Source organism: Anguilla anguilla, chromosome 5 (assembly GCF_013347855.1).
Source record: "Anguilla anguilla isolate fAngAng1 chromosome 5, fAngAng1.pri, whole genome shotgun sequence".
NCBI lineage: Eukaryota > Metazoa > Chordata > Actinopteri > Anguilliformes > Anguillidae > Anguilla > Anguilla anguilla.
The window spans coordinates 5,889,820-5,917,284 of NC_049205.1; the positions used below are offsets into that span (position 1 = coordinate 5,889,820).

The 27,465-nt window shown below is 43.6% G+C and overlaps 1 long non-coding RNA gene across 1 annotated transcript in view; it reads right to left on the reverse strand.

Moving 5' to 3' along the window:
* Nucleotides 1–27,465, reverse strand: part of LOC118227416 — an 80,475-nt gene that overhangs the window by 35,599 nt on the left and 17,411 nt on the right. The window contains exon 2 of the long non-coding RNA XR_004765273.1: nt 8,400–8,448. This is a non-coding gene — a long non-coding RNA (uncharacterized LOC118227416). The remainder of the gene's footprint in view (nt 1–8,399; nt 8,449–27,465) is intronic.

Genomic DNA, 27,465 nt, shown 5'->3' on the forward strand with positions numbered 1-27,465 from the left:
GAGACAATGATACGATTTTAACAAAACCTCAGTGTCAAAGACAAAAACATCAGGGCTTTTTGACCCTGTCAATGCAAAAGAAAGACGCGCCGGGACCAGAACTGTCCAGAAATAATCGGATTCAGTGTTGAAAACGAGAAAATATCGACTGGTACATGCAAATGTGCAAAGATGGCGCATGATGCTTCTGCCTCTGTTATTCTGTTATTCTGTAGCGGCCAGGGGTGACATGCTAAACGGAGGTTGAATTAAACGAGCAGGATGAGTCAGTCAGTTAGCGACAAACAAAATTGATTCCACTGTAACGACCGCCGTTCATGCGGAAACAGACTTTTTTTTTTTTCTTTTTTTTTCCCTGGACAAACGGGCGCTTTTATTTGCCGGAACGTCGCACGACGTGCGGCGGACAGACGTTCCGCTCTCCGTTTCCACGGAAATTGTGTCGTTTTTCGCTAAATGGCGTCTGACAAGACGGGAGTATAAATATTTGTAGTCGATGGAACAGGTGAATATTCACTCCCGGATTTAAAAAACGGAACCATAAAAGGGGGGGGGGGGGGGGCAGGGGCTTCACTGCCTAGCAGGGAATTATCTGCAGCAGCAGACTCCATGGGGGGGGGGGGGGGGGGGGGGGGCCAGGTCAAAAGAAAAAAAAAAAAAAAAAAAAAGCCGCGTGCGATTATTCTCCCATTAGCGTGCGTTCATACTCAGGCCTCAGCCCCCGGCGGGAACCTGAGGGGAATCTTCTGTGAGCGGGTTAGCGATACGCTACGCTACGCCGCGGCTCGGCGCGCTGCTCTCCTATGTCTCCGCTCGCCGGGTTTCAGCACTACAAAAGGGCCCTATCAGTCAGCGGTGCTGGCTTTCACTGCTTACAGTTGTTCTCTCTCTAGCCCCCCCCCCCCACAAACAGCGCGCAAGGTGCCGTGAGGAGATAAATGCGAGTAGTGACGCCGGGACAGAATAAGGGAGCGAAAGAGGCGCCGTTCCACCTCCTCGCTGAGATGATATTTTTTTTTATCCTTCTGATGGGTTTTCTTTTTGGCTCCTCCCATCGTTGCGGCGACCTCCACCAAAACCGCGTGGAGCCAGACGAGCCTCCGAACTGCATCGCATGCCGTCCGGAGGACTGCGCGACTGCGCAAGGCAAATCGCAGCCACCCGACTGTCCAATGAGCAGCCGGGATTGGAATACCACACAGCGAGAAACTCCGCCCTCCAGGGCAATGTGATGACCAATCACCCAGCGCCCCCTGCAGCATTCCTGTCATTGTCGGCTCAGTGTGCCCTGATTGGCCATTAGGTTACTCTTCATTTCCACAAATTCACTGTGAGCCAAGTTTAATTTTGTGATTGCTTAATTTATTAAACCTTTATGAAAAAGAACTTAAGACTTCTTAGTTCTTGAGACAATATAAACAAAGTTGGGGACTAATGTTGACTGACTGACACTTCTCGAACTTTAAGAGGATAATTTCATACATTTCATGAATGTCCATTAGAAAATGCAACAGAAAAAAAAGCTTCAACTAACACAGTGAGCATTGCTATTTTTCATGATGACCTCAGTCATAAATCATGAATTCATAGCCAGCCTGTCGAATTTTATACATAAATATCTACAGATTTATCTTCAAAATGTAAAGAATGCTTGTGAAAATATGTGGAAAGGCAGGGTAGGCCGCTTACACCAGCGTGGGTGACTATAGACAGCCTTTTGATCTATAGGTATAGAGCTAAACAGACCATCTGCGGTTACATCGATAACAACATGGCTGTGCGCTTCCACCGACAGAGACAGCCTCTACATCGAGATTTAACAGCCAGTCAAAAAGACAAGAGTAGAGAGGACTATTTTAGAAACTGTTCACAGCGACCACTAAATAAAACATCTACATGAAATATGGAAGAGAAATATAGCTGAATATCGTGTACACACAACACACAATTTAAAAAAATTTTATACAGTCAGTTTACAGTATACTGTATTTAGTTACTTCCAGTGCACACATACAAAAAAGCTATATATATGCATATATATATATATATATATGTGTGTATATATGTGTATGTGTATATATATATATATGTGTATATATATATATATATATATACACACACACATATACACATATATATATATATACATATATACACATATACATATACACATATATACATATATACACATACATATATACACATATATATATATATATATATACACACATACATATATACACATATACACACATATATATATATATATACACACATACACATATATATATATATATATATACACATACACATATATATATATATACACATATACACATACATATATATATATATACACACACTATATATATATATATATATATGTATGTATATATATATATTACTCTATACTGTTCTAGTTCTAGTTGTTTAATTATGGATTGTCTATATTTACAGAAGCATGTAGAAACCACTGTATTTCCCACAGCAATATATGGCAATGCAATTACTCCCCAGCAGTTCATGCAGGGACACACACAAAGTTTATGTACAAGTGGAAAACATTTTTGAATTTCTGGGGTCGAGGCCAATTTCTCATCTTTCTTATCAAAAGCCGCAGCCTGCATATCTTTCGGAAAAAAAGAGCCGGAAAAAGATCAGAATAAAATCCACCGTGTCACAGAACGGGCAAAATAAATAAATCATAATAAACAACGTCGGGGAACGTCAGCGATCGCCGAGCAGGATGCATGATGGGACGCCAGACACTAAGTGCCTAATCTGTTTCCTGTTCCCTCCTTCCTCCGTTTCAGCGTTCCGAAAATGACAGCCTATTTCAGTCAACCTCGAACACCCAAATGGAGCAATGTAACGAGATGAATGCGACAGATTAATAGGGATAAGCGTGTGGGGGTTATTTTGAAGAAGCCCATTCTCTGCAGTCATGGTAAAATTCCAGTGGCTGAGCTGTATTTCTGGTTTCTCACCTGAAAGCTTTTAAGTTTTTGTGAGGGCTGCATTATCGGAATGTCATAAATCTGTCTGGAGGCCAACCATGAGACCCATGCGGGTTTTTTTTCCCTTCTTCATTTTATGGACATCCCTTGTACGCTGTTTGGTCTTTGCCAATGTTTTAACGCGCTTTGCTTGTGAACCCCAAAACTGGAGTCAGAAATCAGTGCGGCCATTTTCCTCAGGAAAGAAACAGGAAGTGGGCATTTCACGGGCGATAGACGCCTGGAGGAAGTCTGTATGCAGATGAGCATGAATATTCAGAGGATCTTTAGAACTCCATTCAGGGCTGCGTGAGACCGTCGCAAGCCGCTCTCTCCCCTCCAACAATCTGGACCACCGTCTTTGTCTGAAGAAAAAGCGTGTAATACAGGATGGAGACTGAGTAGTGGCCTACTGAAGATGAGGGAGTGTGTGTGTGTGTGTGTGCGCGCGCGCATGTGTGGGAGAGTGTATGTGTGTGTGTGTGTGTGTGTATACGGGCATGTGTGTGTGCGCGTGAGCGGGCGCATGTTTGCATGTCTGTGTGTGGGGGTGTGTGTGTGTGTGTGCGCGAGTGGACACGTGTCTGCATGTGTGTGTGCTTGTGCGTGTGTGTGACTGTGTGCGTGTGACAGAAAAAGAGAGAAAGAGAGAGAAATGTGAGAGCTTGGGAAGAGGCGGAGTTATTGCCAGAGGAAGTTAATTTATTTCAGCTGAGAGATGAAACCGAGTAGAAACCGTTTCTTTGTTCGGTGTCACACGCAGAACAAAAGGTTCTCGGTTTTATGTACTTTCGTCCCCGAGAATCTCTGAGAACAATCAGAGCTGTCAACACATGACACAATTATAGAGGCCGTGAAATAAAAAAAGCATCTCTGACACTTTATTTTCGGTTTTGCCACGTCAACTCAAAGTCCTGCTACAACTATTTCTACTTTGAGAAATAGGCTCCCTCCAGAAACGACGGGAAAGAGAGAGAGAGAGTCCTAAGCTGAAGATAAGACGTTTGGAGCAAGTAAGTGTAAGTAGTGATTTACGCGAGCCCTCAAAAACCAATGACGTACACTAGGAATGGTTTTCCTTTTACCAGCACTTAAAACATCCATCTACCATCCCTGTTCTCCTCCGTTTGGAATGGCTGGTTGTTCTACGCCAGGGGTGCACCTTTGCTCAATACCTCGACCCGCAGGACCCGGAGTTGTGCAGCGCTCGAACCTGCCTCTCCACCGTGGGGTGAAACTGGTTCCTTCCACCGCGGACTCCCAGAATAAAGAAATCGAATTCAGATCGGTTCAGTTCAAATTGTACAACGCTTTTCCCCACAGAGTCACTGACGTAAAGACGCTTTACAGGGGAAACAAAAAAAAAAAAAAAAAAAAAAAAAAGGGGAAATTGGGCAAAAACCAGGCCCAACCCACAAAAAGCTAGCAACTGAGTTAACACTCAAACGATGGTAAGAAAAAAAAAAAACTCCCCAATGGGAATAGATCTCAGGAGGAACCAGGCTCCAGAGGGGGACCCATCCTCCGCTGGCGGGCCTGGTGTAATGGTAATGATAGTGTGAATGTGCCAGGTCTCAAACAGCGATCACATCATTAGCTTCCATTATCACGCCAAATGTTCTATTCATGAAAAAAAAGGATACAGTTTTTTTTTTGTTGCAAAGTACAGCCAGCGTAACATTTCTCTTGTTTCAAAAATGTCTTAAAAAAGAGGGGGGGGGGAGAGAGAGTGAGGGAGAGAGTGAGAGAGAGACAAAGAGACAGAGAGGGAGGGAGAGAGAGACAGTGTGTGAGAGAGAGAGAGAGAGATCTATATATCAGTTTCAGGATTAAGGGTCGTTATTCAAACACATGTCCATTTCGACTGACAGTGGAGGTCCCTTTAGGTTCCCGAGATCACAGATGTGCCCAAATTAGCCTGGCTTATTACATCAGAAACGATCATCAACGCGAGACGACACGCCACGTCAATCACATTACCCCCTGAGGGCATCTGACCTCAACCGAAGGTCACTCTTATCGCAACGCACCGAGCGCTCCACAGCAGGGCTGGCCAAACATGGTCAAACCTGAACAGGCATTGTGCTAAAAAGTAGATTAAGCATGTGATTATGGTACAGCTTTAAAAAAAACAACTTGTATTTGAACAAGCTTAATTGATAAAGAGATTGGCTTTAATAAGACGAGGACATGGCGGGGAGGGGGAGGGGGAGGGGGAGGGTGGGGAGGGGGGCGGGGCACCAGCGCTGCAGGATGCTCAGTTTGTTACGCTGTGGGAACTGCACGCTGAGATCATTGTGCCGCTATGCCAGCTGTGGTTTGGCAGCGTCTAAAAGTGTCTGTTTCCTTTCTCATGCCCGCACACGTCACAGAGAGTGATTCACAAAAAAGGCGTTGCCATGGAGACGCTAAAATCCGCATCACTTTACACACACACACCCCCCCCCCCCGCCTGGTAGTAAGCAGGTGGGGAGACGGAACGTTACAAGAAGACGCATACACAGTGCCCGAAGGCTCCAAATACTCGTATTTTACCGATCGGAGATTTCCACTAGGACTTCTCTTCCAAAGCAGTGCTGTACTTCGGAGGGTAGCTAACTGTCGGTTCAGCCCCGTAGACTCACCCATGTTCACCACTTTGACACACAGGAGGTCTTATTCCTACTTATCCAAAAAAAATTCCAGTGTTTTTAATTTGGTGTCCACATGTTTCCCAGTACTGTGTGTACAATGTCACAGCCACAAAAGGAGTACTGCAACTGTAATGAAACCACTCAATACTGAAGGGATTCACGTTCTCAACATCGGTGTATTTCGCGGTTGGTTAGTCTTTTTTTTTCTCCATTCACACACACACACACACACACACATAAAAAGAAACACACACACACACGCACATAAAACACCCTCTGTTTCTTAAGTGTCCTTATCTCCGTAGTTTACGTAGTAAATACATAGCATAATTACATAGCAGCGTCGCTACCATCTGTTAGCGCACACAGCTGAATTCACGGTCCTCAGCTCAAAGATCACCCATTCCCATTGATTGACGTTTTGATTAAATGTTCAAGCACAACATCTACATCACATTTTCAAAACATATTTTAAATAAGACTCATTCAAAGCATCGTGCCACTGTATATAAGTGGGTTATAGTTAAATTGTGTTCAGGGGGCCCACACAGCGTCCAGTGGGTGTCCATGTCAGCCAGGGTCCTGTCTGGGTTTCCCAACCCCAAACAAAAGAATATTGGTTCAATATATTTTTAAAAACCTCATCCAGTTCTACATATAATAAATGTTCCACCACCCAACAAAATATTAAAGCCAATCCTGAAACGCGTATGAAAATTCCACAGTTCTGGCGTTTTGTTGTTGTTCCTGGATTTTTCATACATTTTTTTTGATGAGGTTTTTTTTTTTTTGCGACAGCCCAGCGCTATGCCCTCCGCGATTAATAGCGCACAAAAGCGCAGGGCCGCTAAGGGTGCCCGGGTGTCCCGCCGCGACGCGATTATTGGCCAACAATAGCGGGATGACTCACAGTTTTGGCGGACGAGGAGGAAGTGGTGCGGAGGCAAACGCGCTCAGATGTACCCTTTCGTAAACCGCGGTTCAATTTCGTCTCTTTTCGCCAAAAAAAAAAAGAAGAAAAAAAAAAGGAAGCCAGAAAGAGGTTGGCAAGTTACGGCCGACTTTCACCCAACCCTGGGCTTCGACAGGAACAACGGCACAATGACGTGGCCTCAACCTGAGACCGACTGAGAATTAATAACTATTTTTCGGTAATGGAACAAGCCTTGGGTTCAGAAGAGCGCCAAAATAAAAATGAGACGTTTTATGAAAGTGCCGCTTGAGCTGAACAGAGCAGAGAGCCTTGCATTTTAAAAGCAATGGCATACAAGTAACAGAGGAAGAAAACTCAGAAACAGATAAGACAAAATATACATGGGGAGGTTACAGTATTTCATCCACCAACTGGAGAAGATGAAATGAAAAATCTGTTAGTCCTTCAGTCTAACTGCATTTTGTCAGCAGATGAGGAAATTATGTTCTACAGCGTAGGAAACTGATGAAGGCCCTTGATCGTATTTAAGCCCTTTAAAAAGAAAACTTCAAAAACTTTCTTTTATCCTTGCAAAACTTCTCAGCTCCCTGCTGCTGTGCTAAAGCTTTCAGACACACCAGATCTGTTTGGTCCCGCTAGGCTTGGGGTCCAGGGTGTGTGTGTGTGTGTGTGTGTGTGTGCACGCGCCCCACAGTCTGGTTCCCAAACCCTGGGGGTGGGGAGGTGCTGGTGCCGACTAGCTGGCACCCCTATAGGGTGCACCCCAGTTTTGGGGAGCAGCACCCTGGGGAGAAAGGGCTTCAGTGGGAAGGGCCGTACCTGTCTCAGCACACCAGGGAGGCTTACAGGGCAATCTGTACTCCTGCAATGCAGTGACTGCGCAGCTCAACTGGTAGACTGCAGGAAACGACTGCGCAGCTCATCTGGAGGACTGCGCAGCTCAGCCGGTGGACTGCAGGAAATGACTGCGCAGGTCAGCAGGTGGCCTGTGGGAAGTGCCGGTGCTCGTCTGCGCTCTCCTACACCAAGGTGACGCGAGACAATCCAACTAAGCCTTCAGAATAAAACAACAGCAGCAAATCAGGATTTAAAATGAGTTTCATAAAAAACCATCGTCAAAGCCATCAAAGGCCTGAGCACAACTGGATAATGGGGCCCCTCCTACTGAGTCTCTCCCTGTCTGTGTCACGTGACATATAGGATTTACCAATCACATGCAGATATTAAACTGCACCATAATGCCAACTGCCCCCACAACTGCCACACAAACAGACACGCGCATAAACACATACACGTCACAGCCGACGGCTAATCGCAGGAGACGCTAGGGAGCATCGATTGGATGTGCGTGACGGTTTTCAGCAACGCAAACGAGCTTTAGCGTCGTCGACAACGCAGAACCAACGGGACGGGATTCATTTTTTTTTTGCATGCCGGCGTTCGTGCGGAACGAGCGGGGGGACGAATGAGGGAATAACCACAGCCGCTGGGCGCCTCCGGACATCTGTACACCGCCCGCTCGCGTCCATTTTGCTCAACTGACCGCCGTAATAAACACAGAAGACAGACGGTGCTCAGAGCTGCCCCGGCCCTCGGAATCGGTCTTGATTATGGACGCTGATCGCATTTGGGCGCTCTCCAAAAGCGCTTCCGAAATGCAATTTTCATTTTCTGATCAATTCGCCGCCTCCCCCCGCCTCCCCCCCCCCCCCCCCCCCCCCCCCCAGGTCCCCCAGCGGTAATTAAACAACGGATCTGATGGCGTTTCTGTCTGAGGCCGGAGGGTGTTACCTCTGAAAGATCCGCTTCCAATAAAGTAATGATGTCATCACTCACCTCCTAGATTAAACCCAGGCAGGGTGGACGGCAGCTGCGGGTGTTAGCTCTGTTAAATGGGGAAATGAGAACATGAGATACCCTTATTACGTGCTAGGAAGCATATGCTCAAATGAAGGCATAAAATCCTTTTGACTTTTTGGCCGTCCTTTTGGGAAAATCGGGCTCATACGCTTGAACCAGTCCTTAATTCATTCAAGAACGACAACCCGTCAGGTAGTTTTTTTTTTTTTGTTTTTTTTTTCCCTCTTGTTTCAAAATGAAATAAAGTGGATAAACCGATTAAGAATTTAACTGTGTGTATATTCTGGTTCGTGTGTTGGAGGCGGTCTTGAGGCTGTTGTTGCCCGATGGGGTAACTGACACCACTGGCAGGGTTAGGGAGTTATTCCAGACCCAAGGTAAGGCGCTATATTAAGGAGGATTGGAGCTGGGAGCACCACTCAGATACCCCCTCATAAAACTTACCTTTAATCACATTCACAGGGCAGTGTCATTTTACATCACCTGTTACAACAAAGAGCCGCAATTTACAAATAAAACCTGTCATTTCTGGCGTCAGGTAATTTCTCTCCATCTGCTTAAGATGCCAAGCGTGGGCACCTTTTTAATTTAAAGTTACCGTGGCAACATATTTTTTCGCATCTCATTAATTACATGCAAACACTGAACACTGTGCAATGCTGAACCTGTGTCCTTGAACCAAGGCTTCTCTCTAGAGCACAGCTCAGACACAGGTTCTGATCCAAACCTACTTATGCACAGGTTCTGATCCAAAGTGGTAGTGAAACTCAGGATCAGGGGAGGTGGGATTGGATCTTTATCAGTACCAATCCATTCTCGCGCCCCATTTGGGATCTGAACCCATGCTGATCTGCTCTCACACACCCTGTGTGGGTTCTGAACCCATGCTATCCTGCTCAAATCTCCTGTGTGGGATTTGAACCAATGCTGTCCTGCGGTCATACCTCCTGTGTGGGATCTGAACCCATGCTGTCCCATGGCTGTGCTTCAAATAAAACCCTGGTACAATTTCACACAAACTTTTCTTTCAGATCCAGACAACTCCCTTGGGGACTAGCGGGCGCTGGAACAACATCATGTAGTCACCCACCTGTGTTTTTACAGACGGCCAGAACAGCCTGTTCTACAACCCCTGGGCACCTTCAGTTTTCGGTTTTATTATTTACAATGCTAATTGCCGATTTGTTTGGCCAACGTTTTGGTTATTGACTTTAAATGGGCCTTCTGAGCCTGCTGTGACATCACACTTTAGTGTTCCTAACACAGAGGCTCACACCGATGTTCTCCGCTTTTGTAAGTCCTTCTGGATAAGTGCCAGCTTAGTGAACAAAACATCATCATTTTTATTATTATTGACCAAGCAACAAGTTTAAATGCACTTGTGACACTAAAGACAGACTTTTTACCATTCTCATTTTAATGCAAAGCGTAGTCCTTGCCCTCATTTTTTGTGAGTGTACTGTTTGCATACTGAATGTTGCCGAATTCCACCTCATTTACACGTCGATACATCACAAAATATCAGAATAGGTTAAATAGACAGAAAATATTGTTGGGCTGCTCTTCAAATGGTAGAGGGGGAAAGATCAATACAATTACGGGGAAGTGTATTACAGAGAGGAGCTGTGCTGTAACTAGCAGTGAATCGGCAGATCAATTCCTCCTTCCCTTTGCCTGATTGCCCCTTCTCAAAATATTATTCCTTCTCCGTTCAGGTAATTTACGGTTTAATAATGCTTTGCAATGCAGTGCCATTCTAACTCACGCAAGTTATTCATAATTAAGGCCCCCCTTTCACTGCCTCGACTCCATCGCCGAAAGACCTTCAGTGGAAAGACCTCCTTGTTTAACAGTCTTAAGGATGATCCAGTAGCTGCCAGATAATATTTTTTTCCAGATAAAGCCACTTGCTTCATGCACTGTCGTTTAGATGAAGCCAGTCACTTGTGAACCACCGTTTAGATAAAGCCAGTCACTTGTGCATTGCAGTTCAGATAAAGCTATTCTCTTGTGTAACACCGTTCAGATAAAGCCAGTCTCTCATATAGCCAGTCTCTTGTGAACCACCGTTCAGATAAAGCCAGTCTCTCATATAGCCAGTCTCTTGTGAACCACCGTTCAGATAAAGCCAGTCTCTCATATAGCCAGTCTCTTGTGAACCACCGTTCAGATAAAGCCAGTCTCGTGTGCATGGCTCATTACCACCTCTCTGAGCGGGCCGAGACCTACATTTTGTGACAGGTCAGCCTTAGCCTCCAGCGTCCATTTGAGCGCTTCAATTACTTACACAAGCTCGGCTGTCATCAGACAAGGACGGTCATCAGCCGGAGACACTGGGGCCTGCTAAATCCAGCCCAAACAGCCCTTATTAAGTCAGAATCCATTTGTTTTTACATTAAGCTAAAATTACATCCCGAGGAACCAACATCCCAAGGTTTTTTTTTTTTTCTTTTCTTTTTTTCTCTCCCACAAATCAAGCTCTTCCAGCAATGCTCCAAACTCAGCAAACCGAAAAGTTTACGTTTAAAAAAAGTTTAAGCTTAAATCTGTTCGTTTTTCAAAAACAAATCCAGTTCAGAGTATTCAGGGCCAGCTAACCATGACTCAGTCAGGTGAAGGTCTGTGCTCCAGATGTACCAGTAGATAGATTCCTTGAAGGGAAATTGCAACACACCTTCCAGCAGCTCAGTATAGACAACACTAAATAAAATACACATTTTATTTGCAATATAAATAGAAATTGTGTCCGGGAGTACATTTATGTTCTAAAATGATACATGTCTAAATACATCCAGTAACAAGTAGATCAGAAACGAAAAACTCCCAAAACTTCTCTGCATTCTACACCAGTATTCTACACTTTTTTCAATGTTACACCTGCAGCAATTATGCCGCAATTATGCCAATATGCAATTTTAAAGCAGTACTGTGTGGAACAAGGATTTTTATGGTTTCTTTTAGAGACCCCAATGCTGGGTGGGTAGTAAGCGTCTAGCAGTAATTACAATAAGAACGAAGCTGGGAAACTGCAGTGAACAGTAGCTCCTCAACTTTCTGCAACCGATGACTAATTCAATGGCAATGCAATTAAATTGTACCCTACGACCAGTTCAGTGCAAATAATAATAATAATAGACTACGGTCTTAACAAGTGTAATGTTTCATCATTGTGGATTTCAATGAAAAATTCTTTATGTACAATGAGTCATTATTTTTCATATGTGCTCTAGGGGCCTACATGAACCCCTCCCACAACCCACGGTTTTACAAAGGACTAACAGAGGGAGGAGAAAACTTATCTGGCAACCCCAGGGGCAGAGTGGAAGAATGTAAGCGTGGAGTATGTGTTTTATAAAAACCCTGATGGAAATCTCCTGTTCGTGTGTGTGTGTGTGTGTGTGTGTGTGTGTATCAGTGTGTGTGTTGGGGGGGGGGGGGGGGGATGTTGATATCAAAAGAAGGTCTTTAAAGGAATGAGAACAGCGTGGCGTTGGGAGCGGGATAAGCAGGAGGAGCACTGGGCTGTGCAGGGGAGCTTTGATCTCCCATTCCCTCTCATGGGCCGCCGTCGCCACCGCCACCGCAGTCACCACGGAGACGCAATCTGAGCGAGAGTGACAGTGAGTGACAGCGAGCGAAAACGACAAGTGCAACCCCCTGCTGGAGGGAGCGAGGCTTGAGCTGCAAGGGGGGGGGGGGGGGGGGGAAGGGGTTCAAGAACGCACAGAAACCAGTAAGGGGTCTGGCAGCACTGGCTGATTCTGAGGAGGCTTCATAAGAGGCCTTTGAAGAGTAGGCTATGGTTTCAATGTTGCTATCAGAATGGTAATAGTTTTAATGGTATTATCAGAAAAGTATGGCTGTAATGGTTTTATCAGGAAAGTATAGTTTTAATGGTGCCATCAGTAAGATCAGGATGCTTATTTTGTGTGCCTTTCTATGTCGTTTATTAGAAGAAACACTTGCTTCAATTCCTTATCCGAACGAAAGTACAATTAGGTTTAAATAAACCCATCTTGAGAATTCAACAAGTGCCTGGCTTAAGCAAAGCAACTGCACAGTCCAATTACTGTGCAATGTCGACAACAATCATCCTTATCTCGTACATGGGGATATTTGTTGCATTTTCTATGACCGGCAAAGCTTTGAGAAAAGATGGAGATTTGCTGGTATAGGTACTAAATCCAATTCTGGAAAATTCTTCTAAGTGGTCTCTCTAAATGTCAAACCTCTCTCTAATGTATTGTTTTTTTTCCATTTGTGTCTGTTAGTGACTCATTCATGGGAGACAGACATCTAAATGGGGAGCAAGATCCAGAGTCAAGAATTAGTCTCCAAAATGGCTTAAAATAGATGACTTTAATTATTTAGAACTCATCAAGGGGTACCACGGTGATTTTCTGTGCTTGTGAGTGCATGCAAATGAGTGTGTGCGTATGTGTGTGGGCATGTGTGTGTGTGTGTGTGTGTGTGTGTGTGTGTGTGGGGCAGAAAATTGCGTTTAAGAAAACAGAAGGAACCAGCAAATCAGTAGGGGGTGAACACCCTGCCCCAATCATTGCCAACTCAGCTGAATAAATTGGGGGAGGAGGAAAAAAAAAAAAAAAAAGGTACACCTCGTCAGGTATGGGGGCTGGTAAAAGTGAGGGGGGGGGGGGGGGGGGGATACAGGTGCAGAGAGAAGAGGTGAGTCTTTAGACTGAGTCACACCGTTTCTTTAAAAGAAAGAAAAAAAAACCTTACCTGTCCTTTATGTGGGTGGATACATACATTGTTGCCTGACTAAGCAGCACTTTCTGACATTCTTCAGTCTGCATTTTGTATTTTTATTCTCTTTTTCCCAGCATCCCTATCTTATTCAAATCTGGCAAGCGCACCCAGAAGTGTTAAATGATCACGGCATCACGAGCCAGCTGGTTGGAGCGATGCGATCACTGTTATGAAAACAACTTTGAAATTTATAGGCAATTAGCGAAAGATGAGAATACCAAAAAGTAACCGGATATTTCTTAAACTAGCGAGTTTCAGAAAGAAAGTGAAGGAATCGTGACTGTTTTTGGAAAAAAAAACAAGGCTTCTTAGCAGAAACAGTCGTGCATGGAAAAACATGCTAGAACTGCAGTCGTGTATAACTTTCCCCATTCCTTGAGTAACTTCTCACTAACTGATGCACTTTCGATTTCAATTCTCAAACATAATGGTCAATTTATCAGACTCTAATCCTGGCTGCTAGAACAGGTCACTAGATATCACCTCCTAGTGACGCATGAATGCAGCTCATCCACATTTGTGGAAATCCGATAGCTCTCATAACCACGCCAAGACTTCACTGTGCGCCTCAAGCAAAGGATAGAAGCCGTTCCCTATGAAAAGTGATCTTACCCTCTAATGTGCCTCCCGGAAATGGCAGTCTGCACATCTTTTTTCCAGTAATATCCCATTCAATTCACTGCCAATTCCAAAATTTGGACATGCATGACGCGATTCTGCATAACTGGTTGATAATTAATTTTCTGATTTACTTTTTGTTATCGGTGACCTGACAAGTGCGATTAGCTTCACGTTACAACTGCGTACAGCTATTCAGAACACACAGGGGCACGAAAAGGAACTACTTCAGCACATGCTGCCAGCTGGCCTTACCTTGCTCACTTCGCTGGTTTAGTTCTTTCTCATATGTTCTTTTTCTGTGGCTTTTTAGCACTTTTCTAGTCTTGTATATTCAGATTCCACACCCGTGCCTGTCAGAGAGCGCTAATTAGTCTCGGTGCATATTAAAAAGGTGCCCTATTCACACAGCTCTCGGAAAAAAAACGGCACAGATGAAATGTCAAACTATTAGCGGTTACGATTTTTTTTTTTTTTTTTTTTTTTAAGTGGAGTTTTCTGAAGATCGTTTTTTGGAGCGTGTCCAGCTTTTTTCTCCCACGCGGACGAGTAACGCTCGTATCTATTTTTAGACCCGCGGAAGGGCGAGCTCCCGTCCTCTTAAACGCCCGCGGCCGGGGCGACCATGGGGGACCGACGTGCCGCAGGAGGGTGAGCTCATCTCCCCGGACGATCTGAGCTGAAGGGCTGAAAAGGTTTGGCACACTGCCCGCCAAGATGGCATGCGGGTCGGGGGTGATGGGGGTTTTGCGCTGGGGCTGGACACAGAGGGGGAGGACGTGCTGGCTGATGGCTTCAGAGGGGAGTCTGTGGTGGTGTGCTGATCTATGTTCTCCCAAGATTTATGGAGGATGGCCTACTAATACATTTCAATTCAATACAGAAAATATGCCAAACCACCAACCCCCACAGATAAACGATGTGTGACTGTAAAACAACAGGTTAGGAGAAAGACCACTCCGAGCATCAGAACCACTCCGAGAAGCAAAAGCGCTCAAGGACGCAGAACCGCTCCCTGAACCAGAACCGAGCCACAACCACAACCACTCAAAGAACCAGAACCACTCGGGGAAACCAGTCAAGTTGTCTTTGAAAACCAGGCTGGACAGGGCCATTAGAACTGCAAGCTGGCACAGACAGAACAGCAGCTGTCTGCTGTCCATGGGGAAGCGTTCATTCCAGCAGCTTAACACACACTTTGAACTGTGTGCTGTGATCACGCTTTAAGGGACTGACAAACAAAGACGACGACAAATGAACCTCTCTAACAGGGCAGTAAAGCACCAACTGACTTGGCGTGGCTCTTACGAATATGTCCATATGCTGACGTGAGAATAAATTATGAAGAAAAAAAACTACATATCCCCGCTGTCCTTACTAGCTGCTACACTCATTCACTGTATGCCTTAGGGGAAACTAAATAAGACTATTAAATTAAAATACACTACAAATCAAGCAAATGTATTAAATGAGGATAAGGTCTTTTATGCACCAGCGAAATTGACAGTTTTCCAGATTTTTATTTCTAACTTCTTTTGGTGACAGCCTTAAAGTTTTGAGTTAAAAATACTGTTTGGCAGGTTCTTTTGCATGCATTAAACACGAGACCGTGTCAAATGTTTAAGTGTAAGGGATTCCGCGCTATCTGGAACACTGTAAATATTCCAGCCCTTGTAAATTTACATTTTTCATGCGTAAGGACAATCGTGAAAGTGCTGCTCAAAAACATGCATGCACTGCCACCTAGAGTAAAAATGAGGTATGGCAGCCTCTAATGGCATCCGATTTGGCACCTCGGTGCTAACGCTCTGTGGTGACGATGGCTGCGTTTTGCACTCTTGTCTGAAATCATAGAGCACTTGTTATGAACTGAGGCTCAAAGCAACAGGTCTCTCGTTTTCAGAAGAGTTACAGCTGTGGATTTGAAATGTTTAACACTGCAGCGTCCATGGGCCGGCGTGGATGCAGGTTTTGTGTTCTAGCCCAGCACTGCAACAACTGATTGAACTTATCATTGTTTTGATTGATTGAAGAACATGATTAGTTAATTAGTTGAATCAGATATCGTAGCGTTGGGTTAAAGCTGCAGGTCCACCGGCCCTTTTCGGATAAGATTGGACACGCCTGGTTTAACACATCATAGGGGGAGGGGCTTGAATACCTGCTGACACATCACTGTTCCATCCCCCAAGATGAGACCTGAACAGATCTGGTGCACTGCAGCTAAAAGAATGCATTAAAACCCACCAATCCTGCATTCACAGTTCACACCAGAAGCTTGCATAAAAAGGATATGTCCAGTATTTCCCAGGAAGTTAATCTGACTGAGCAAATTTGGCAGAAAACAAATCTGCTATTCAAACCCACAACCTCTGAGCCTCAACCACTAGTTCTATCGAACCTTCATCTTAGTCACAGATGGGCAAACAGAACGGCCTCCGGTGGTCTGGCAAAAATTAAAAAAACAAATAAGAACAAACTGGGGCAGCTATGTAGGGCAACAGCCAGGGAACTGGGCTTGTAACCCAGAAGTTGCAGGATCGATGCCAAAGTGGGGCACTGCCATTGTACTTTTCAGCAAGGTTCTTAACCTGTAAACATCCAGGTGCATAAACTGATCCCAAGTTGTGCAAATTACTGTGGCTTAAGCTGTGCTTAAAATATGTATTTAAAAAAAACTATTTCGCTGACAATCTGCTGACAACCACAACTGTGCAAGTGTCTCTATTCAGACTCAGGGCTGAACCAATGATGGTTAGTATATAGTATATACTATAAAATGGGTATTGTTTCAGTTGGGAAATGTTCCAGTTTAGCTTCTTTCTGGAACTGATTACAGGACCGTGGATCATAATAACTACAAGCCACCGTTCCAAATTCAGTGGAAGGGCAGGGGACAGAGAACGGTGGCCAGTTCTGAAGGTTAAAAGGACACGTGTTCCAATTAAAAAGGCAAGATAAATAGCCAGGGAGTTGCCCTATTGTGGCTTTGCAAATATAAACGAGTACAATGAATCCATCTGCGGTAATTTAAAGAGGTCAGGCCTGCCCTTTTGCACAAATGACAGTGCCGTGTGAGGGACTTAGCATTTAAAATAAAACGTAAAACTCTGTGGTAAATTGGGTCTATCGTCTGCAGAGTGGTAGCAGAGGCTTGCATATAAATGGCATCACCATAGTCAATCACTGGGAGAAATGGAGCTGCAGCCTGTCTAAAATAGAATAGAATTAATAGAAGCGAAATGAAATACAAAGCTTGAAAATTTAGTTCTTTTGAAATGATTAGCCAAGCGTGTGCGTAGCGTGTACACAGTAAAGAGTTAAATAAACTTTAATGAGCACATTTGATCCCTCTAGTCCTCAAGTAGAACTTAAATTAACGCCTAATACTTCGCTGTATATCTGTTGCCAATTGGAGCATTTCAATTTTAATTTCTGGTCGTGATGGAAGTTCACATGGAGAATGCATTTCAGTTACGCCCCCCCCCCCCCTTTCTATCCTCATTAGTGTCACTCAGTGGCACAGCTCAAATCACATGCTTGGTAATCTTGGAATTAAAAACAAACACCCTCAGAACTGCCGTCATCATTTAAATGAAGAGCAACACGACAAAAAAAAAAAAAACATTTGTCGATCGCCGTTTAAACGAGTGTCATATTTTGTCTACGACACCCACGTAGAAGTAAACGCATGCTTCAAAGATAGAAGCCTGTTACTGTGGCAACCACACTATTGACGTACCTCGTACTTGCGTTAACCTTTACCGGTTTAGCCACAAGGTGTCGCTAAGAGTCAAGAGGACGTGGCCGGAGGAGTCAGCCTGTGTGGTCCAAGCAGTAAACCTGTAGTGAGTGGAAATACTCCCTCGCAGACACTAATTTAAGTCATTGTTCGTCAGTGCATGTCCCCTGAAAGAAAGGCAACGAAATTCTAGCAGCCTGTTTAATTAGGGGTCCAAGTTAAAGTACAGATGTTACGGCTTCCCAACTTTTACTGTCTAGCATAATGCGCACAGCCATTGGCGATTTTCGGCTTTGTGCGGGACGTCACTATGGAGACGATTCCCTTTGAAGTATGTTCCTGGACTCTGTGTTTGCCTAGCGGGACAGGTCGTTGTGTTTAATCTGTCTCGTACCGAGTTCTTTGCTTTTAAAAGACATTTTGAAGACGCTTCCATATGGTTTCTTAGACGTCCCCCGTCTTGTAGGCTTGGTGAACTGGCAACGCAATACTGAATTTGATCACGTCTGTGGCTCCTCCACCAGGACTGTGCACTCAGCAATACATCCACCAGGAAATCATTTGACTCAATTAGATTCTAGTACCGGAGAACCGTTGAAGAAAATCCCAAGGAAAGTGCCAGTGAGCTCATCAATGCTAGTCCCCTTCCATTTGGCTCATTCATGTACAATTAGTTTTGATCATTATTGAAGGTTATTTATTTATAATGGTCTTTTTTTTTTTCAAATAAAAATTTGGTTTGACGTGTGGCTTGTATGGTGTTACTCGACTCTGTGAAAACCAAAGCAGACAGCACACCCACATTAAACTAATCTGAGCATCGATCAGTAGGCTTCTTGTAAAATTCAGAATCATAAGGCCAGGCCAGGCTGTCTTTAATCATGTAACACAAAGAATTTAATCGCAAAATCACACACAGCTTCAGATATCTTGTAAAATGCCATCGACAACAAGGGCCAAATTAATAATATCCGCCTATTCAAAGATCTACGAGTGAATCATTCGTATCAGACTCAACACGATAACCAAGGTGCCTGATGTTACAAGAGTCAAATTCCCACAGTTGGTTCAGAGAGCAGTCAGAAAGTAGCTTCTGTCGGTAAATAAAACAATGAACATGTCCATTCAAAGCATCTGTACCTCAAAGTGATTCATTATTCTACTACCAAACACTACCAGCTTTTTTTATTTATTTTTTTTCTTGTGCCAAAACGAGTCGATTTTTGTTCTGTTTCCAGAGCATGACATTACTCTTTAAACCTATTTCTCCTCTACAAAAGGTTGACAGTGTTATGTTATTTTAATGTTTATGCCATTTACAGGAAAATATGATAATAGGGTCAGACTGAACACGAACCCCCCAAAAATTCAGCAAGAGTAAAAAAAAAAATATATATAAAATTTAAAAAAATCTCAATTCCTCCAGTGGGAAGGACAACACACAAACAGTGGCAAGAAAAAAAAAAAATTTGTGGAAAGCAGGTTTAAAAAAACAAAAAAAAAACAATATCCTAACTGCACTGTAAACATAGTAGACACTATGTGTGACTCTTCAGTGTGCACACGCGTCCAATTGAGGTGCCATTTTATATAGGTATTTTTTTTTTTTTTTTTTTTTTTTTTTTTTTTTAACAAATCAACATTTTTGAACCATCGAACAATTCTTTATCCAAGATTGCAGAAAACTGTCAAAAAAAGTATGCTGTAGTTTACTGCATTAGAGCTGTGCTGCTTATGTTTCACAGTAAGTTGCATTTACAAATGTGGTGCAATAACCAAGCGCTGTCCACTTCATATAATTTCCTCTTGACCACTTAATTTATCACAAGCAAAGCCTGTAAAATGCACTTAAAATCTCAGATCTCACCAACAGAACAATGGCGTTATTTTCGAGGCTCAATTAACAGCAATAATATCAGTGTGAAATCTACTCTGATAAAAGCAGCTATCCCTGGTGGACACGGTTAAGCGTTGAGAAGAACATCTGAACTGTGCTTTTACTTTAATCAGAGCTCAGTGACTCAAGCCTGCAGGACGTGTTTGCTGTGAAAGCCAAGCTGGAGAGGTTCACAGAGAGCACAGACACCAGTGCTCAGCATCGCCAGAGCTGCATGTGCTGTCTTTCTTAATGAGCGTGCAAATCAGACGCGGCCAAAAGCCCACTCTGAAATCGACAGAGTTTGTTCAAAACCGGTACCAACGGTGACCAAACTAATTAATTATATGTCGATAAAACATTAATTAAAACATGATTATTAATATTCATCCATCCATCCATCATCTATATCTGCTTATCCTGGGCAGGGTCAAGGGTGGTGCTGGAGCCTATACCAGCATGCATTGGGCGAAAAGCAGGAATACACCCTGGACAGGCCACTAATCTATCACAGTGCACACACACACTATTCACTCACCATCCAACTCACATAATAATAATAATAATAATATTAGCCGTTCTTGAGAATTATATTTTTTCTGGAGATCCGAGGTTCTCTGTGCAACACTGGACATGCCCTTTGGCCGTGCTGTTGCATTGTGGGTAAGGTCGTCCGCTGCTCAGTTTAATTGACAGGCCGGGAGCGCACAGGAAGTGTCAACAGAGGCCGGGTGTCGAAGTCCCGCCCTCCAATTCTCACCTCCATTAAAGAGGGCGTCCGTGCATACTGCCGGACCACCTGCTCAGAGGCAGTTTGTACCAAGCCATGGGGAGCGCCTCCCCCTACGCTACGCCGTCCAATCAAACCAAACCGCCCGCTGTGCGTGTGCACACTTCCCCCGGGAACACGGCTAGAAATGCAAATCCTGTTTCCCTCCACACCACACCAACAAAAACTATTCTGGAATAAGAGAGACCCTATGTGCCAGTTTCGCAGAAACAGATTAAGCCTAGTCCTAGACTGTATTCAATTTTGAATGGAGATTCTGTATACAGAATTTAATTTAGTCTAGGACTAAACATGATCGGTGTCGGTGAAACTGGTCCTAAAATTTTTCCTTTTGTGAAATGATAGCATCAGATAATCAAGGTGATTCTTTGAAAGAAAGTTACTTGCATGAAACAGAGATAAACAAATGAAATGAAATAAATCTACTGATGTAATGGATTGTGTAAATGAATCATTCATATGTGTCACCACAGTATCATTAATGGCTCCTGCAACACGTTTTTACGAAATTCACACAAACTATGTGCCATCCATAGGATACAGTCATGGTGCTGCTATGCTGAATCATTTAATAATATTTTTTATCATTAATTTACATCAATTTCTTTTTCAACTAGAAAAAAAATGAAAAAGACAGAACGTTCTCTGAAATTTGTAACAAGTATTCTAATATATCTGTGAGGAAATGGCAGTTTTGCATAAACTGTGGAAAATGGGAGGGGGAAGAATGATGACTTAAGGCGTTGGTGTTTCTCTCAATGTTAGTGTGTGAACGTGGGCATTTCTATATCAATTATTTCCATAATGAAACTGACACATAATAGCGTTCACATTTCTTTCCCTTTTAAATGGTTAACAATAAAATAAGGAATGCAGCTCTTCACAGGCGCTCTACCTACACGAGGCACAAACATCACAAATGAAGAGAGAGACGGGATTGTACCTCGTACGTCTAGAGAAAGGCACTGCAAGCTAAAGCTTTGACTAATACAGATACAATCACCTGCTGCGCAAGCCTCCCTTTTTTTTCCAAAATGGCAAATAAATAACAAAATATTTCTTGGGGAAAAAAAAAGCAAATATCTGTATTTTACTGAAAAAGCAGTTGGGTTTCCATGGAAACCACTCCAATGGAACTTTGAGGGGGAAGATCATGCATGCTGCTCATCACCCAACCATTCCAATATAAATCAAGCGGGGTCGGGGGGGGGGGGGGGTTAGTGGACGTAACCACGGACACCCATTCAATATCCCAGCGTGACCTGCATCTGTACGTACAGTAGACAGAAAGGCCGGTCCGAGGTACCAAGTCCAGACCAAACTTTTGGGGGAGTGTGAGAAAAAGTCAATGGTTTCAAGCACTAGGGCATTTGGGGGGGATGCACATCTCCCTACAGGAATGGGAAGAGGGCTCTTTTGTGCAAATCGGTTCAATTGCCGAGGCTAAAGTCCCCCCCCCCCCCCCCCTTCTCTCTCTCGCTCCGGGGCTGTCCCGTGCCAGACGGGCCGAATACACAAGCTGGAACCCACACCCTGTGACCGCGGTGCATTGTGAGGGGCCGGTTGCTTGCCGAGAATAGGCCCCTCATTAACTTGGTAATGACCTGGGGCCCCATTGTGGCCCGAGTACCCCACTGGACCTGTCCCGGCCATTGTCCCTCTGACACCTCAAACAGTAGCAATTCACAGCCACTTCCAAGCCCAGGACCCCCCCAGGACCCCCCCCAGGACCCCCAGCCACCCGAGGCCTGAGCTCCACCCCCTTCCTCTCCATCAGAGCACAAAATAGTGCTTTTCAGCTAAAAGGCTGATAATAATAATTATGAATAATAATAATAAATAAATAATATTTTGGAAGTGAGACGTATGATTAAAAATGACTAATGTTCTCAGCATTCCTAACATTGCTGTTCAGGGTGAGTTTATGCTGGATGCGTTCTTTGTTTCACATGATTAATGTTCAATTAAAGTGGCAGCAAATCATATCCAGTATGATGCGATCTGAAGAAGACTGACTAGTGTGATGCCCTGCATTGACTGTGAACAGATCATTTCAGAGAGGGATTGGCATAAACAAGCACACAAAAAAAACCGATTGCAAAGATACTGTGTGCAAAGATAATTTCTTGGGCAAGGAAGATCAGTTATAACAGAATAGTTTGCTCGTGAATTTTCTTCACAAGTTGACTAGTCAGTATTACGGAATAGTGTTGCACAGAACATAGACCAGAAGTCCTAAATGGTTTGTGAATACCAACGGCACTGGACTAGAAAGATGAAGACAAATTAAGGTGTGCAACAAAAGAATTTATGATCAACTGTTAACCCAGCTATGATGTCACAAAGCATGAGACAGAATTCTCAAATCCTGTCCTGAAATCTGCATCCATTAATGCATCCAATTTTTAAAAAATTCTATAACGGAATGCAGACATGAGATAGAAAGGCTGAATATTACATATTTTTATGAGATTACATTATGCATCCATATAAAAAGCTAAATTCTGAATCATGTATGCTTCATAACCACCTATAGAAAGTGAACACACAATGGTGTAATGTAATGGTGCACGCACACACACACACACACGTGCACGTGCAAAGCAAATTAACAAACAGTGATCAGAGTGCGTCTGACGTCGTCGTGCAAAATTCTCAAATTACAACGCCAACCCATCACATCCTACCCAGAGCTGAATACAGAGCACTGGGGGGTTTTTTTTAGCCGTTGCACACAGGTGAGTTAGCCAGCTAGCCAGGAAGACAAGCCCAGGCGCAGAGCAGGTGAGACACAACTCTCATTAGGCCTGTGCTGAGAATTACCTAAAATGAAGAAAGCGCTCCCAGCAGGATGTGGATTGGACCCAGACGGAATACACCTGGGCTTTTAGCCAACCCCTTTCATAGTCAAGGTAGGGCCCATCCTAGTCGTCAAGGCAACTAGGTGACCGCTAATGGTAAAAGGGGGGGGGGGGGGGGACATTCCAGAACGTTATGCAATTTCTTTCATGGAGTCATTAGCACTGGGTGTGCACAAGGAAGGGCTGGGGGGGCTGGGGTGGGGGGGAAAGAGAAGCAGGTTGGGTAAAAAGGTGTCGATCAGGTGGCCAAACAAGCCCTTTTCACCTGGGTCATAATGACGCTAGTGTTTTTCAAGGCCATTGTTCCGTTCAATCACCTGTCAAATGAGGCCCAGGCATTCATAGTACCCTGGAACTGGCCTGGCCCTCTTAGGACTCTGAAGGGGCTTGAGGTGGTTATTTTTATTTATTTTTTTTCTTCCAACTAATCTCATAACCCGTACCCTTTTTCCACATAATTTTATGACAATATTTTGTTTGGTTTTTTTTTTTTAATAAGAGAACAAAGACATAGGAAAATGCAGTGATATGCGTGTGCATTTTTTGGGAAACATTTCAGAGAAGAGATCATTAAAGTTTAAAAAAAAAAAAAAAAAAAGAGGTATTTAAGTTCAAATGTGAATAACAAGAATAGCCAGCATGAAACATTTCACTGTTAACGCTGTGCATATTTAAACCACATTTTATATTAAGCCATGCTCAGGGGATGAAAAATAATCATCTGTATTTTTATAATGTGCTTTTTTAAAAAATTTATTTATTTATTTAAAAAGAGTATGTTACATTACATTACATTACAGGCATTTGGCAGACGCTCTTATCCAGAGCGACGTACAACAAAGTGTATAACCATAACCAGGAACAAGTATGACGAAAACCCTAGAGAGAAGTACCGGTCCAAGTACAGGGAACAACCGCATAGTTCAACTTGGACCCTGATGGTTAAACTGATTAACACTAACAACGAGAACGGCAACAACGCAATCTATGGAAAAATAAAAATAAATAAAAATACAATTAGTCGTTAAGACAGGCGCATCAACTAAGTCACCTATGAAACAGCTGCCTAACGTGTGTGTGTATGTCACCTGAAGGTTGGTCCCTCTTGCCATGTAGATGTTTAATAAATAAACACAAAATATATGTTATAAGCTGGGTTTCGGGTTTGTCGGGGGACTGCACAATGAATGTCATAAGAAGGGACAAATTAACTGTAATTTCAAACAAAATAGCTGTCTATTCAGGCCCAGACATAGTTTACCATACACAAATTTCAAATCGAAATTCTAAAGGAACGAGAAGAGAGAGAAGAGGAAGAGGTGTGGATTGTGTGTACTTGTACAGGTGGGGAAGGGGAGCGTGTTTAAAGGCGTAACCCCAAAACGGGACAGGCCCGTGAGCTCCTGCTCTCCCCAATGCTGCGTTATGAGCCAATAGGAGCTGGGGAGGGACTGGGGTCAGCGTCTGGCTTCAATACACAAAGGGACCACCGGCAAGAGCTCAAGAGCACCAGCCTCACGGTCCCTGACACTACGGTTAACCTGTCGCCATTAACATCAACATCATCGTCATCACTGCCATCATCATTACCACCATCATCATCATCATCATCACCCCCATCATAATTACCCTCAGTACCATTACTGTGGCTGTTACCACTATCCAATTTAGCCAGCTTACAAGGTCATCATATTAAGAAAGAAATTACTCAAGATGCGTTAAAATAAATTATCGTGAGAGCGACACAAGCAGAAAGAATGCAGGAACGAGAGAACTGGGAACACACTACATTACATTACATTACATTCATTTGGCAGACGCTTTTATCCAAAGCGACGTACAAAAAAAGTGCATTTCATGATCGTAGACAACTGCTGAACACGGGTTCAGTAAGGTACAATTACTTATTTTGTACAGCTATTTCTAGCCGAGAACAATGAACACTATTCTGGTCTAACATCTGCAAAGCCAACTAGGCAGAAGAATAGGCTACAGTATTAGGACAAATACATTATATCTATCAGGCAGATGGCTTCATCCAGACCTGCAACGCAGGGGAAATGAGTGCTTCCACCAGATTAATATGAGCAACAGTACCACACCTGCCTAGCAGCATTCCAGGATTCAGCTTCTCTAAAGTACTAGTGCAAGCTAACCAGTAGCCAAAGCACAAATTCTGAATAAATACATTAAACATAATAGTCTAAGGAGAGGAACATTCATCTATAAACATTTCATAACCTTCAGCTAACCTGTCAGTGAGCACTGTGAGAGCAGCAATTCATTTTGTCATTGGGTTCACATTGAGGGAAAACTATGCTGTATGCAGTACTGACATAAGCACATTATAGTGGAAGGGATGTCTTACATAAGCACAAATGTTGAAGAGACTGATTTTGACATCAATAATTCTATAATTTTTAATTTGTTAAAACAGCCACTGCGGTGCAGTTTTTAGTAGGTTCAAGAGGTGACAATCAGTTCACTGAGGTGAGGGTCCTCACCTGCAGGATAATCATTTAAGTGGGTCTAGAGATGGAAGTGTTCGGGGAGTAATGAGGTACTGGTCACTGGGCAGAGAACACCAGGGCACAGTCAGCAAAAGGGTTTTTCTGGTTGGCATAGGAAGATGGTGGCAGTTCTGCGGTCATCATTGTTTCAGACGGACTGTTCCTCTTTTGGAGGGAACATAATTACAAGAGAAGCCATGTTTGATAACAGGACAAGGCACTGGAGGTGCCAGGTGACCAGGGGTCCCTGTTTGAGGTCCAGAGAAGCACAGCTTAAAATGAAATGCAAAGGAACAAAAATAACTTAAGAAAATGTAGTCTTGTGAAGCAGGCCAACATATCCTACCTACCGGCTCCCTAAGATGTGTTGCACACAAGTCTTTACGGGCAGTAATGACATTGTCTTCCATTACTTGACTGAATCTATTACTTCCCTTTATTGCGCTAATTTAGGCGAAAATGCTAAATATATAACGCTGAAATGTAGGCCTATTATTTTGTCTCCTAAAGGTATGCTGGTTTCGAGGCCAATATCAGGGCAGCGCGAGCCCGCAGATGTTCAGGAACTACTGCGTAGGGGGGGTGGGGAGAGCAGTAATATGCATGGTGTAAACACAGACTAACGACTTGATCCTTTCTCTTTCCAGTTGTGAGAAATCCGTTAACTAACTTTAGGGGGGTTGGGGTGGGTGGTCCGTGAGTTACGCACTCTGATGTCCAGTCATTGTTTTGGCATCCTCGCGAGCTCCCGTGTTTGCGCTGTCCATTAAGCGTTCTGGTGTCAGGTAAAGCGAATAATTAGAACGTTCAGATGTCAAAGAGAAACGCTGTTCCCGCGACTGTTTGAACGTGTTTTAACAGTTATTTAAAGTTCTGGGGACGTCGTTTTTGCACTACTTCCCAATGATGGAAATTAGCTTGACAAAGTTTGCAGAGCTGGTCATAATCCTCGCTTAAAAGAGAGGGCGCTTTGTCCGAAAACAGTGTAAGCAAGCAAAGCCGGCCCTTTAAAGAAGCCGCTCGGCTTTTCATCAGTTCCTTTTCAAGTCTCTAATTAAGAACTAATACCGGAGAAGGCCTCTTTACATAACTAATTTCCTACGAAGGAAATAAGTATGCATTGCCACATACAGATGGATTGTCAATAGAGATGAGTCATAAGCATTCGGACAAGATATATTTCTTAATGTTCAGTCTTTAATATTTATTCGTTTTTGATAGGAGCGGAAAACATGGTGCAATTTAATGTTATAAGAGCCTTACTGCAACCAAACTGACAAAATACACAAAATGTGATTATTGATAAATTATTTATTTTCATTGAGAGGCTGCCATCGTGCGTATTTTTATTTATCTTTTTTCCATATGCCATCGTCGATACAGACCTGCCAACCGTGGCAGCTGGTACTCAGCGTTTGTATAGAGAGAAAACAATTCATGTCACAGGTAAGTGTTTTAATTATCAGATCGGATCGCGGATTAACGCGGCCATTGGGATTATGCACCTCGCAGTTAGCAAAACCAGCAGCACCACGTTGTCATCACACCAGGGCCGCAAGATTTGACGCCTGGGTGCAGCTTCGGCCATTTTCCCATTTTCAGCCGACGCCGCAGCTGCAAAACGGGACACTTTCCACAAGGTGCCATCGCGGCACCTGGGCCAGAGGGGCGCGTGACAAACTTCTAGCCTTTCCTGCTCCTTGTGAATTCCATACAACACAGAATAAGCACAAATGGGGGCAGACCTAAAACTACAAATAAATTAACGACTAGGTTGTCAGTACACGGCGGTGTAATAGGTCTACATTAAAACTCACACAGTGCACGTTTCAAATAAACAGGATTCTGCATTGTGGATTTTTTAACCACGTTGTC